We start from the raw sequence: 14,800 nt of genomic DNA, 5'->3' as shown, positions 1-14,800 counted from the left end.
CATTAAAATTATCCTTGGGGATTCCGCCATTTAAAGTGGTTGTAAAGCCTCACATACACCCAGTGAAGTGAGCAGCCTCAGATGATACACAGGGATTAAGAAAATTCCCCTACATAAGTTTTACTTGTATACCTGCTGTGTTTCCCATTCTACACTCTTTCAAAAGTACAGATCATGTTAAAAAACTTTCTTTAACCCCCGCCCCCCGACGTTATTCCCAAGTCTGGCTCAGGGTGAAAATTCAGAACCATTAGCGGTAACCCAGAGCCAGACTCGGGATCGCATCGCAGGATCCAGGATGAGTGTGCGTAAATTATCCCCCTGGATCCAGCGATGTCTCACCGCAGTGTGAGCGGCTCCTCCGCTCGATTCATCATGAAGCCGGGCTCCGTTCCCTGCGAGCGTTGCGACTCACGGGGACAGAGAACGGCGCCAAATGGTACTGCTGTGTTTTCACCCTGTCACTTGGGCTTCAGATTGAGGCTACATGTGACCAATGTAGCACACATTAGGCATGCCTGGACCACTGTTGACAACATTAGACAACTTGTCCTGAGAAATGGTATGCAGCTACAATGAAGGGCAAGCTGACAGGAAAATGTGTGCAAAAAAAAAGGTTAAAACAGTATTTTTAATGGTGATTGATAATAATACACTTTGCATTAGCCAACTAAATGACATTCAGTTAGGTTTAACATCCACTATAAATATTATTAATTAAAAATTCAGCCAGTATAAGGTATGAGCCATAGATTTACTTTCAGGTTTGCAGATCTAGACGGTCATTTCATATGGAAGAGCAATTCATAGAATAATAAAGCTTTGTCCATATTTAAATAAATAATTACTCTTTACACTTCAAGAAAAACAATTGAGTAGTGTCCGGGAAACTTTTTTCATTTGCACTAACACCTAAATTTTCAAGACAAGTTTTTGGGGTAAACCCCTTTCTTCAAGGTCTAAGCAGTACTATATTATTGCTTAGACCTTGAAGAAAGGGGCACAGCCCAAAAGCTTGTCCTGAAAATGTGAATGCCAGTGCAAATAAAAAAAAAGTATCCCGGACAGTACTCAATTGTTCTTGTTGCAATTGCACTAATACAGCTGCAATCACCTCAAGCACTTCAAGAAGAAAACTTGAATATCACGTACTTGTATATTGGTATTTTGGATAAATTAAGAGTTTAAATAGTGACCCTTTTTTCTAACCACAATATTTCTCAAAGCTTTCGCAATATCTTTATTCCTCAAGCTGTATATAAAGGGATTTGAAAACGGAGTAAACACTGTGTAAAGCATAACCAGTATCTTGGTGAGAATCTGTGATTGGCCTTCATTAGGAAGCATGTACATAGCAATTAGAGTTCCATAAAATATGGACACCACTGTCAGGTGAGAGCTGCAAGTGGAAAAGCATTTGCGTCTTCCTGAAAAAGAGGAGATCTTTAAAATGGTCGAAACAATGTACGTATATGAAACTACAATCACAAGGAATGGTAGAACTATGACATGAATGCTTAACAAGATGCTTTCCATTTGTACTAGTGATGCATCTGAACAAGAAAGTTGCACCAGAGCATTTAAATCACAAAAGAAATGGTCAACTTTATTTGGCCCGCAGAATTGCAGCTGGCATATGCTAAGTGTTAAAATTAAAACCAAAGAGCAGCCCCATAGCCAGGATGCAAAAATGAATTTGAAGCAAAAGGCATTATTCATAATGGAGGCATAATGCAGCGGAGCGCAGATGGCAAGATATCGGTCGTAGGACATCATTGTTAGTAGAAAACATTCAGACACTAATGATAAAGCAGAGAAATAAAATTGGGTGATGCAGCCGGAAAAAGATATGGTAGTCTTCTCATGTAAAACAATGTTTAACATGTTAGGGCTGATATCTGTGGTCAGCATGATGTCAGTTACAGAGAGTTGGGTGAGAAAGAGGTACATGGGGGAATGGAGCGTCTTGCTACAGTACACCAGCACAATAATCAAGAGGTTTCCACAGACTGTCACGATGTATATAATAAGTAATAAGATAAAGAGAGTTAGATTAAATGTATCCACGTTGTAGAATCCCGAAAATAAAATTGTGGTCAAGTTCCTTTTATACATTACCTATATATACAGTAACTTGAGTAAAGTATAATCTGGAAAAAATCATGTATAATACAAATTAAACTGGGTAGAATATTTTTGGAATACTTTATCTTAAGACCTACCATATATGAAAAAAAAAAAGATGGCAAAAAAGAAGGAAACTGGCCTCTAAGCCCTTGTACACCCGATCGGAGATCCGACGGAATGTGTCCGATCTGAGCTTTTGTCGGATATTCCGACTGTGTGTGGTCTGCATCGGACTGTTTCCGTCGGAGTATCCGTCAGACCAAATTTTCCAACTTGCCGGAAATATTTTCCGACAAAATGCTCCGATCGGACATACTCCGATCATGTGAAGAGAAATCCGATCGGACAAAGTGCCACGCATGCTCAGATCAAATTCCTACATCAAAGCTATTGGCTACTAGCCTGAATGTAGTCCCGTCGTAACGAAATAACGTCATCACGTTCTGAACGATCTGATTTTCCGACAACTTCGTCCGACCATGTGTATACAACAGTTTCGGACAAAATCAGTCGGACAAAATCAGTCGGACAAAATCCGACGGACAAAATCCGACGGATTTGGTTGTCGGAATCTCCGACTTTGTGTACAAGGGCTAACTGTAGTTTCACAAGAAATATTTATTTTAAAAATGCTAAACACCAGACACTCACATGGTGCAGGAGATAAGAAGGCTCATCGGTACATGCAAGGCTCAGATGGTGCTCCTTCTTCTAATACCTTCTCCCATGCTGAAGTACAGGTTGATATTGTTATGGCTGAGATAGACGACCATTTCCTGTTTCCAACCTGTGACATCTTTGATCCTGACATTGATCTAGATCTACTCACCCAACATCTTCCCACTTCCCTGCCTATACAGAATACCAAGTTAAAACCGAAAACCAATTTCTTTTCCCACACGTGCCAAGGAAACATACTCAGAAGCGTGGGTGGTTTATACCGATCTTCTTCAACTCTGCAAAAAGACCAAACACATACGTAAATACACTCAGAATCTGAGCCCAAAAGAGTCTTCTGCTCTCAAACTCCTTACCCATAATCCTAACATTGTTATCAAGTCAGTATATAAAGGTGGTGGAATAGTTATACAAAATGAAGCTGAATATGTTTCAGAAGCATATCGACTACTCTCCGATACACAGACCTATATTAACCACTTACAGACCGGACCATTTTGCTGGTCAAAGACCAGACCACTTTTTGCGAATTCGGCGGTGGTATTTGATCACCCCTGTGGTTTTTATTTTTTGCACTATAAACAAAAATAGAGCGACAATTTTGAAAAAAACGCATTATTTTTTACTTTTTGTTATAATAAATATCCCCCAAAAATATATAAAAAAAACATTTTTTTCCCTCAGTTTAGGCCGATACGTATTCTTCTACATATTTTTGGTAAAAAAAAATTGCAATAAGCGATTACTGATTGGTTTGCGCAAAAGTTATAGCATTTACAAAATAGGGATAGTTTTAGGGCATTTTTATTAATACGTTTTTATTATTATTTTTTTACTAGTAATGGCAGTGATCGGCGATTTTTGGGACCATTGTCATTTATACAGCAATCACTGCTATATAAATGCAGTTATTCCTACGTAAATGACAATGGCAGTGAAGGGGTTAACCAGTGGGTTTCAGTGTAGAGGTTAAGTGTTCCTAGGGGTGTGTTACTAACTGTGGGGGGTTGGGCTTTCATTTAGTGAACACTGATCTCTGCTCCAATCACATGGAGCAGAGCTCAGCGTCACTAGTTGCTAGGCAGAATGGAGAAATGCTGTTTACAACGGCATTTCTCCATTCAGCCGTCCCATGAGAAGATCACGGGTATGCCCGCAGCGATCGAGTCCGCGGGACCCACGACCGGACTCACAGGGGTGCTGACCGGCACGCGAGCGCGCCACCAGCGATGCGTTCGCGATGGCAAGTCGGCATTGAAAATTGGACGTACCTGTATGCCAATATGCCTACCCATGCCATTCTGCCGACGTACATCGGCGTGCGCTGGTCGGGAACCGGTTAAATTGTCTAAGGATTCATTACCTAAATATAAGATAGAGGCCGACACCCTAGTCATGATGGCTCTCGGAGATGGTGTCATTTGCAAAACAAAGGACCAGTTGCCATTTAGTGGACTATCTTATCTGTTACCTCTCCCCACATTTGGATTTTATGGACCTTTTTATTTTTGTCAGTGACTGTGTCCTATCATTAGGTGCATACCATACATACAAGCTTTTCACATAAAAGAAAGATGAAAAGGAGAAATTGTTTATACAATGCACAGACCTTTGTTTGAGAGCATTTTGCAAGACAAGCAACATTTTTTAACAAATGTTGACTTGATATACAAGCAATGTCTTGATATACAAGTAGCGTCATGTAACAACTGAGTATAAAAGAGAAGGGAGGTGCCTCTAAGTGTAGCAATAGAACATTTTGAAAGGTCTGGTGACATCCCAACATCACCTCCATCCCCAGTGAAATGCATAGATACAAGAGGAGTCGCCCTGGGACTTTAAATGAGGTGAGTATGGTTAGCCAATAAAATACCAAGAGTATATGCAAAATGTATTTCTGGGGTTGTTTGCCGCCCCGCCTCCTCAGCTCCTGAGCTGGAGACCACCACCTTTTGAGTCAGTGATTGATGGCCGGGCCCAGCCCATTGGTGTGTATGGGCTCTAACTCAGACCCCTACAATTGCTCACCTTTCTGCCTAACTTTGTTAGTATACACTTACTTGGTTTATTATTTTTATTGCAGATACAGTTAAGTATCTACCCCTGAAGAGCAAGCGTGGTCTTGCGAAACGCATTGAGTACCACTGATGCTTGTATATAATGTTGATGTTTGTACACTGCTGCTATATGAGATTATATACATCTATATGTGGATTGTTTCCTTTTATATTGTATGTATACCCTACCAGCCTGCCTACTAATGCCGTTGTGCTTTACACATATGACAACTTGCAATAAATACATTTTGCATATACTTGGTATTTTATTGGCTAACCATACTCCCCTCATTTAAGGTCCCGGAGCGAATCTTCTTGTATCTTAGTGTAGCAATATGGTTACATTTAATGAAGGTACAACATTTAACAACTCACATGGTTGATGTTTAAAACAGGCACATCCAAGTATGCAGGCATCCGGGGAAAGCTGTCCACATAGACCATTGTTCGCACCGCCATAGAAGTCGTCCATTCCATTCTGCACTGCATGAGCAGTTCAAGCCTCACTTTCAGATCGCTCTACTGCAGGATAGTCCTGGATAGTCCTGAGTACTAGTTCCTGGTCACGATTGCAGACTGACATCTAAGGATGAGCTGAACACCCCCCTGTTCGGTTCGCACGAGAACCTGTGAACAGACCTAAACTTCGTGCAAACTTTAGAACCCTATTAAATGGGACTCGAATGTTCAAAATCAAAAGTGCTAATTTTAAAGGCTAATATGCAAGTTACTGTCCTAAAAAGTGTTTGGGGACCTGGGTCCTGCCCCAGGGGACATGTATCAATGCAAAAAAAAGTTTTAAAAATGGCCATCTTTTCGGGAACAGTGATTTTAGGGGTGTCTATAGTATGCCTGTAAAGGGGTGCATGTTTCCCATGCTTAGAACTGTCCCTGCACAGACATTTCTGCAGGAAAAAAAGCCATTTAAAAGCACTCGCGGCTATAATGAATTGTCTGCTCCCCGTAATACAGAGAACAGTCATTGATAAAAAAAAAAAAGTGTGGGGTTCCCCCAAATTCAATTACCAGGCCCTTCAGGTCTGGTTTGGATATTAAGGGGAACCCTGCATCAAAAAAAAAATATGACGTGGTGTTCCCCCCAAATATCCATACCTGACCCTTCAGGTCTGGTATGGATTTTAAGGAGACCCTTTATCTGAGCACACAACCTGGCAGGCTGCAGGAAAAGAGGGGGGGATGAGAGAGCGCCCCCCTCCTGAATCATACCAGGCCACATGCCCTCAACATTGGGAGGATGCTTTGGGGGTCTGTGACGGGCTTCCCCAGTGACGTGCGGGTGACCCTGCCCCCCTCTGATGTAACAGAAACCAATTCTAAGCATGGGAAACATGCACCCCTTTACAGGCATACTATAGACACCCCCAGGTACAAAATTTAAAGGAATATTACACTTTTATTGTTTCACTTTAAGCATTATTAAAATCACTGCTCCCGAAAAAACGTTAGTTTTTAAAACTTTTTTTGCATTGATACATGTCCCCTGGGGCAGGACTCAGACCCCCAAACACTTTTTAAAACAATAAATTGCATATAAGCCTTTAAAATTCGCACTTTCGATTTCTCCAATAAACTTTTACAGGGTGTTCTGCGGCTTTTCAAATTTGCCGCAAACACCCCGAATTGTTCACTGTTCGGAGAACAGGCGAACAGGCAACTCGAAGCTCATCCATACTGACATCGGTGAGAGCCGGAGGTGCAGAGGATGGTCTATGTGGACAGCTTTACCCCAGATGCCTGAATACTTAGATGTGCCTCTTTTAACCACTAGAGATTCACGCTATAGCCGAATGACGGCTACAGCGCGGACCTGCTTTGCCGGGACAACGTCTATTGACGTCGTCCCGTGCACGAGCTGCCTGCCCGCCCCCTGAGGGGCACGCGCGGCGCGCTCTGTGATCGGCGAGTCTATGATATTCGCCTGATCACGGATCCGAGCAATGGGTAGATCCCGACCCCTTACCACTTGATCAGCTGTCAGTCAATGACAGCTGATCATGTGATAAAACAGAGCCGTAATCTGCTATTTTTCCTCCTCGCGCTGACGGCGGCTGTGATCGGGACATCAGTCTCGAGGACGGCCAGCTTATCAGTGCCCACCTGCCCCCTGCCAGTACCACCCAGATATTAAAAAAAGTGCCACCCAGCAGTGCCACCCATCAGTGCCCATAGTGCCATAGATCAGTGCCATACATCAGTGCCCACAGTGCCATACATCAGTACCCACAGTGCCACCTATCAGTGCCCACAATCTGCCTCAACAACAGTGCTGCACCTCAGTGCCACATATCCGTGCCCATCAGTGTCATCTACCAGTGCCCATCAGTGCCGCCCATCAGTGCCGCCCATCAGTGCCACCTATCAGAGCCACCTATCAGTGCCACCTATCAGTGCCCATCAGTCCCATCTATCAGTGGTACCTATCAGTGCCCCTTAGTGCCACCAATCCGTGCCACCCATCCGTGCCACCCATCAGTGCCACCTATCAGTGCCATCTTATCTGTGTCCATCTTTGCCCATCAGTGCTGCCTTATCTGTGCCCATCAGTACTGCCTTATCTGTGCCTATCGGTGCCACCTTATCTGTGCCTTTTAGAGTCGCCTTAACTGTGCCTATCAGTGCCCACCAGTGCAGCCTATCAGTGCCCACCAGTGTCGCCTATCAGTGCCCACCAGTGCCGCCTATCAGTGCCCACCAGTGCCACCTCATCAGCGCATTTCAATGAAGGAGAAAAATGACCTGTTTGCAAAATTTTATAACAAACTATTAAACATGATTTTTTATTTATTTATTTTTTTGCATCTTTTTTTGTTTGTTTAGCAAAAAATAAAACTCCCAGCTGTAATTAAATACCACCAAAAGAAAGCTCTATTTGTGGGAAAAAATGATAAAAATTTCATTTGGGTACAGTGTTGTATGCGCTGAAAGCTGAAAATTGGTCTGGGCAGGAGGGGGGTTTAAGTGCCCAGTAAGCAAGTGGTTAATCATCAACCATGAGCTCTCACCACTGTCAGTCTGCAATCATGGCCGAGAAGACTACTCTGCAGTAGAGTGATCTGAAAGCGAGGCTTGAACCGCTCATGGAGTGCAGCATGGAAGGGACAGCGTCTATGGCGGTGTGGACAATGTGGACAGCTTTACCCCAAAAGCCTGCATACTTAGATGTGCCTGTTTTAATCATCAACCATCGAATTGCTAAATGTTGTACCTTCATTAAATGTAACCATATTGTTACACTTAGTCCTTGTACACACGGTCGGAGAATCCGTCGGAATGTGTCCTATCAGACCGTGTCGTTGGATAATCCGACTGCGTGTGGTATGCATCGGACTGATTCCGTCGCAATATCCGTCTTACCCAATTTTCCAACATGTTGGAAATATTTCCCGACCAACTGGGCCAATCGGACATACTCCGATCATGTGTAGAGAATTTTGATCAGACCAAGTGCCACACATGCTCAGATCAAATTCCTACATCAAAGCTATTGGCTACTAGCCTGAATGTAGTCCCATCGTAACGAAATTACGTCATCGCGTTCTGAAAGATCGGATTTTTTGCCAACTTTGTCCGACCGTGTGTATACAACAGTTTCGGACAAAATCCGACGGACAAAATCCGACGGACAAAATCCGATGGATTTGGTTGTGGAAATCTCCGACCGTGTGTACAGGGGCTTAGAGGCGCCTCGCTTCTCTTTTATACTCTGTAGCTCCTGCTAGATTTTGCTTCTAATCCCCTTTTGGAGGCTATCATTTGTGGATGGATATTTTATGGTTACACAACCTTACACATTCTATAATCTTTTTATATGGACTATAAACTGAAGGATTTATGAATAAATGGTTTTGGAAGAATCATTTGAGTTTCCATTAATTTTTATTGGGAAATTCACTTTGATATAAAAGTGCTTTGGATTATAAGCATGTTTCTGGAATGAATTATGCTTGCAATCCAAGGTTTTACTGTATACTCATTTTATAAACTGATAAATATGAAATCAATTAATATCATATTCGAAAATAAAATAAAACTTTTAGCAAGAAATTAGGCTTCATGTACACAGGACATTTTGAAACCTCTTCTGAACGCTGAAACTTAATAGCTAGTAACCGATGTTTAAGAACGTCTTTTTTGCCACTTTTACATGCCGTTCATTAGCTTTTTTTTGGTTAAGAGGCATTTTTTTCAGATTGTACTGATCAATATACTCTCCCAAATGCCTACAATGCAGAAAAATAACCTCTCTCTCTCTCTGTCTCCCTCGCTCCCTCTCTCTCACTATCTTCTCCCTCTCACTCAAAAAACGCAAAACTGCTCCTAAATGTTTGTTTATCAGCAGCACTGTACATGAGGCCTTAAAGTTTTAAGAAAATACATTTTTAATCAGCTTGTAGGAAATTAAAAAAATTGGAAGAAAAACAAGAACTGGCTAATGCCGCGTACATACAACTGGACTTTCTGGCAGACTAGGTCAAACGGGATTAGTCCGTTAGACAATCCGATCATGTGTGGGCTAATCCGTTTGTTTTTTGGGAAAAAACTACGGTGGAACCAGAAATAGAAAATTATTTAAATATATCCAATGGACTCAATTCAGATGGACTTAAATCTGGAAATCCGTTCATCTGTGTGCTGGTCCAACAAACCAAATATGACACAAGGGCAGCTATTGGCTACTGGCTATTGAACTTCCCTTTTTAGTCCCATTTCCATCATCACATTCAAAATGAACGGACTTTCGAACAGACTTAGTTCGTTTGTGTATGGCCAAGTCCATTCATTTTGAAAGTCCGTCGGAACTCTGCCGAAAGTCTACCGGGAAGAACGTCGGACCTAGTCTGCCGGAAAGTCAGGTTGCAGCATTAGAGAAAACATTGAAAATATGATATACTATAAAATAATATATACGGCATATAATTTGAAAATATAAATCTGGATTAATAATAATATCAAATCTACAATTCAAAAATATTTAACTATAAATTCAAATAAAACAATTTGTAGTTTTTACCTGAATTTTATTTTTTATTTTTTCTTTCTGGTTGGTGATAATGAATACTTCATGAAGTGAATTTTCACTACATTTACTAAGCTGAATAAAAATGTCCTTGCTGAGTAATGTAATATAATGTATTGATTTTTCAGAGGTACATTTTTAAAATGTCCTTACTTAGGATGCTATGTTTTAATGGTAATACACATTGATCTATATATAGCAGAAAAAAAGGAATAAATGATGATATTATGTATGATATTTACAAAAATCTTCTCAAAATGGTCATATATTTTTATAATGTTGTATCATTAAACAAAACCATGTATACATTTTGTCTAGTCTTCTACAACTATAATATACTAACTTATCTCACGATACCATTAAAAAAAAGGCAGTTAAACTGCTTATTTTAGATTTTGTGATAATCACTCAGGCAAATCAAAGTATCATGAGATTATAATAAATAGCAAAGTCAAATTAAAACATATAATAATTGTATTTGTATTAAAATTAGACATTTTTTGTTGTTGTTATAAATCAATAATATAAAATATAAAAACATGGAAAAGAGTGAAATAATGTGCCTTTCATAAGTGAGAATATATTGCACTTACAACACTAATGGCTAATACTTCAATGTTTCTATGATGGGCAAACTGCACCAGTGGATAAAATCTCTCTCTCTCTCTCTCTATATATATATATATAGATACAGAGAATGGAAGAGTCATTCCATTGAGAATAAAATATTTATAGTTTATACTTAAATCTAATAATTGCTTTCAACACCATGTTCATGGAAATAATATTCGGTATACGTAAATTAAAATAAAGGGTCTTGGCAAACTAAATGCATTGTGAAATATTTTGGTGAAATTACTTTTTGTTCTTGCAAGAAGTTGAAAAGAGACCAATGGTAAAAACCGAGACAGTGCCATGTCAAGCTGACCAAGATTTACCATAGATGCAAATGGTAAAAAACGGGAGCACTGCCATGTTAAGCTGACCAAGTTTTCCCATAAAGGGCAATGTGTCTTTACTTGCGAGGCACTTTACATACACCTGCCGGTATGTCCGTACTCGTGAGTGTACGTAAAGTGAGTGTACGTAAAATGCAGTAAGCCTGTACTTTGACTTTCCGACCCTATTATAGCCGAATGACGGCTACAGCATGGCTGGCTAGGTCTGGGAGGCTGTCATATGATGGCTTCCTGTTATCGCACCCGTGATCCTGTGTCCTCCAATCAGTGGCTCTTTACCATGTGATCAGCTGTGTCCAATCACAGCTGATCATGGATGTAAACAGAAGCTGGTTAATGGCACTCCTCTCCTCACGCCGACCGCAGGAGGAGGAGAGGAGAAAAGAGCCAATAACTGACTTGTGTAAAAGGTGTGTAAAAGTGTCCTGATTATCAATGCAGTCCCAACAGTGCCCACCAGTGCTGCCAATTAGTGTCCACAAGTGCTGCCAATCAGTGCCCACCAGTGCTACCAACCAGTGCCCACAGTGCTGCCAACAAGTTACCTTCAGTGCTGCCAATCAGTGCCCATCAGTGCCTTCCCATTATTATTATTATTGATTTATATAGCGCCAACAGTTTACTCAGCACTTTACAAAGTATAGGGGGAGTCTCATTAGTCTCACCTATCAGTGACAAGTAACAGTGACCATCAGTGCCGCCTATCAGTGCCTCCTCATCAGTGCCCACCAGTGCCGCCTCATCATTGATAATCTGTTGAGCCTATTAGTGCCCATCAATACCCATCAGTGCAGCCTCACCAGTGCACATCAATGAAGGAGAAAAATTACCTGTTTGCAAAATGTTATTACAAACAATGAAAACTTTTTTTCTTTCAAACTTGGGACTTGGGATTTGGGAAGTGGCTTTCTGTGGGGCCATCTGATCAAAGGGTCCAGGCGTGTCATCAGGGAACCCCAGAAGAGAGGATCAGGGCTTCTCTGTGCAAAAACCCTTGCACAGAGCAGATAAGTATAATGCCAAGTACACACGACCAGACTTTTCGACGGACTAGGTCTGACAGTCTTCCCAACGGACTTTCGGCGGAGGTCCGATGGACTTTCTGAATGAGTGGACTTGGCCACACACACGATCAGACTAAGTCGGTTCGAAAGTCTGTTTGTTTTGCATGTGATGATGTAAATGGGACTAAACAAGGAAGTTCAATAGCCAGTAGCCAATAGCTGCCCTTGTGTCCTATTTGGTCCGTTGGACTAGCACACAGACGAATGGTTTTCCCGATTTTTAGTCCATCGGATAGATTTGAAACATGTTCTATTTCTAGACAAAGTTAGAGTATCCCCACGCTATCATATAAAACCTAAATTAATACTGGGGGCAGGTTGCAGCAATCCACCGACAGAGGTATAAGCCCTACCAACGAAAAACGTTTATCAAAATCAAATAAATGGTGATGTGCTACCTTGAAAATAATAAATTAATCTAAAGTGCCTAGTGCTTACAATTAATTAGATAATGACCCCTTAATAAGTTATTTCTAGGGTGAGCAAATTACATAAAAATAGACAGTAGTGTAATCCGACTATTGCAGCCACAAATGATACAATAAGTGAATAAAGTGTCAGGTGCTAGAATTAAACCATAAAAAAACATACAGAAGGTATTAAAGTGTCCAGTGCTTAGAAATTCATAAGTCCAACGTCGCATATGCGAAGCTCAAACCAGTGTAGTAATAAAGTGCAAGCAGACTCCTCCCACGGCAAAAAACAAACACAGTAAATAAATGCATATATCAATAATGACACAGACGTGAATCACACAGTGCAACTGCAGCAACTAGAAAATAAATATATAAAAGAGTCTCTATGTAGAAAGGTAAAGTGACACGTGATTCATAAGGTGCTTCTCCAGGTAGAAAGTGCCAAAGACCAGTGTATATAGACTCTTGTGCCTCTTCAGTGTTCAACACGCATCAGGTGGAGTGGCCCCTTCCCTTACTGCTGTAAGGTAAACAGCAGACAAAAAATGCCAAACAATCCCGGCAGTGTATCCCTACTCCTGGAACATTAGTATTGTCCCCACGCCAGTTGTTGATGAATCAATATCAAGGTAAACATAAGACAGACAGTTTGCATATCAAAACACAGCCGAGCGTTACGTTCGTATCTCGGGCGTCACTTCCGGTGTCCTAATTCCTCCTATTCCGACGCGTATCATCACGTATCACATGACTTCATCAGGGAATGGGCTATAGGTGTATGTAAGTGTCTTTTATACTGGCACAGCCATCGGCCATTTTCCCGAAGCCATCCCACAACTCAAAGTCGAATAGTGCATTCGACTGCATTTTTCCTATACTTACATGGTATAGCAACCATTTTCCCGGAGCCATACATGGATAAACATCCATGCAGACAATTTCCTAGGCTACGGTTTACTGTCCATCCGAACGTATATAGATATACTTTTCTTCTCTAATACATCCATTTATAAATTTCTTATTCTTACCTAAATTTATTAAAAGCATGGCGAGAAAAGGCATAGGGGAGGGGGGAGGGGGGGAAAACTCGGCCTCTGCCCGACAGCATCATACAGCGAGCATACGATGCTAATAGTACACTATACAGCAAAAGAAGCCCATATTTAATTTGGCATCAATCGAACGGACTGACAGGTAGTCCCTCATTGTAGCAAACATAGGGAAGTCCAATTTAAAAAAAATTCCTAAAAAAATTAAAATAATAGAAGAATATATAAATGTATTCAACAACAGAATCAAATTAATTAAAATGTATAAAAAAAGGTACTAAAACAAAGTTAAAATCTAAACTACCCAAAGGTCAGTTAGAGACGGACACCGGAAATGATGTCCAAGAGCCCAGAAGATTTACACAGGTTAATAAACAAATATATTAAATATAAATAATTAAGCTAGATTTAGCTAAAAATCACTAATAAAACAGTTTACATCAAAGTCTATATTTAAGCCTTGGGGTGAAAAAGCATCTAAAATAAAAATCCACTTAGATTCCAATTAGCTAAGTGTCCTGACTTTATGGCTGCCTCTCCAATGTTTTTTATATGGTTCTATGCCCCAAAGGGTAAGGTGAGTGGGGTCCTTATTATGGTGGGTGCTAAAATGTCTAGACACACTATGTTTATCAAAGTCATTAGTGATATTTTTTACATGTTCCTTGATCCTTACTTTTAAGGGCCTTTTTGTGCGCCCCACGTATTGTAGGCCACAACTACATTGGAGGCCGTATATGGCTCCTTCCATGTTGCAGCATATGAAGTCCTTAATTTCATATGAATTACCGGTACTTGTAGAGGTAAAGTTAAATTTTTTTCCAACAGGTCTTTTTATTCTTGTACAGGCTACAATGAAGGAACTACCTGTCAGTCCGTTCGATTGATGCCAAATTAAAAATGGGCTTCTTTTGCTGTATAGTGTACTATTAGCATTGTATGCTTGCTGTATGATGCTGTCGGGCAGAACCCGAGTTCCCCCCCCCCCCTCCCCCCTCCCCTATGCCTTTTATCACCGTGTTTTTTATAAATTTTAGATAAGAATAAGACATTTATAAATGGATGTATTAGAGAAGAAAAGTATATCTATATACGTTCGGATGGACAGTAAACCGTAGCCTAGGAAATTGTCTGCATGGATGTTTATCCATGTATGGCTCCGGGAAAATGGTTGCTATACCATGTAAGTATAGGAAAAATGGCGGCGAATGCAGTCGAATGCACTATTCGACTTTGAGTTGTGGGATGGCTTCGGGAAAATGGCCGACGGCTGGGCATACGGAAAATGGCCGCGGTTGTAGCCCGATCCTCTAAAAAATGGCCACGATAATGTTAACCTATTGGAGGCTTCGGAATAATGGCCGCCATATATGCCTGTATAAAAGACACTTCCGTACACCTATATCCCATTC

At 40.9% G+C, this 14,800-nt stretch overlaps 1 long non-coding RNA gene across 1 annotated transcript; it reads right to left on the bottom strand.

Annotated features, from left to right (window-relative positions):
• Positions 1-1,044: 1,044 nt before the first annotated feature.
• LOC143963988 (uncharacterized) lies at positions 1,045-10,549 on the bottom strand. The gene is made up of 3 exons (XR_013271059.1): positions 10,494-10,549; positions 2,779-3,083; positions 1,045-2,150 (listed from the first exon to the last, which is right to left on the bottom strand). It is a non-coding gene; the product is annotated as an uncharacterized LOC143963988 (long non-coding RNA).
• Between the last annotated feature and the right edge of the window lie 4,251 nt (positions 10,550-14,800).

The sequence above is a fragment of the Lithobates pipiens genome, unplaced genomic scaffold, assembly GCF_037356315.1.
Source record: "Lithobates pipiens isolate NorthernLeopardFrog02 unplaced genomic scaffold, aLitPip1_a1.2 Scaffold_8, whole genome shotgun sequence".
In the NCBI taxonomy this organism is placed as follows: domain Eukaryota; kingdom Metazoa; phylum Chordata; class Amphibia; order Anura; family Ranidae; genus Lithobates; species Lithobates pipiens.
The sequence above is the reverse complement of the archived record's forward strand: the minus strand, read 5'-3'. Positions and strand labels throughout refer to the sequence as shown.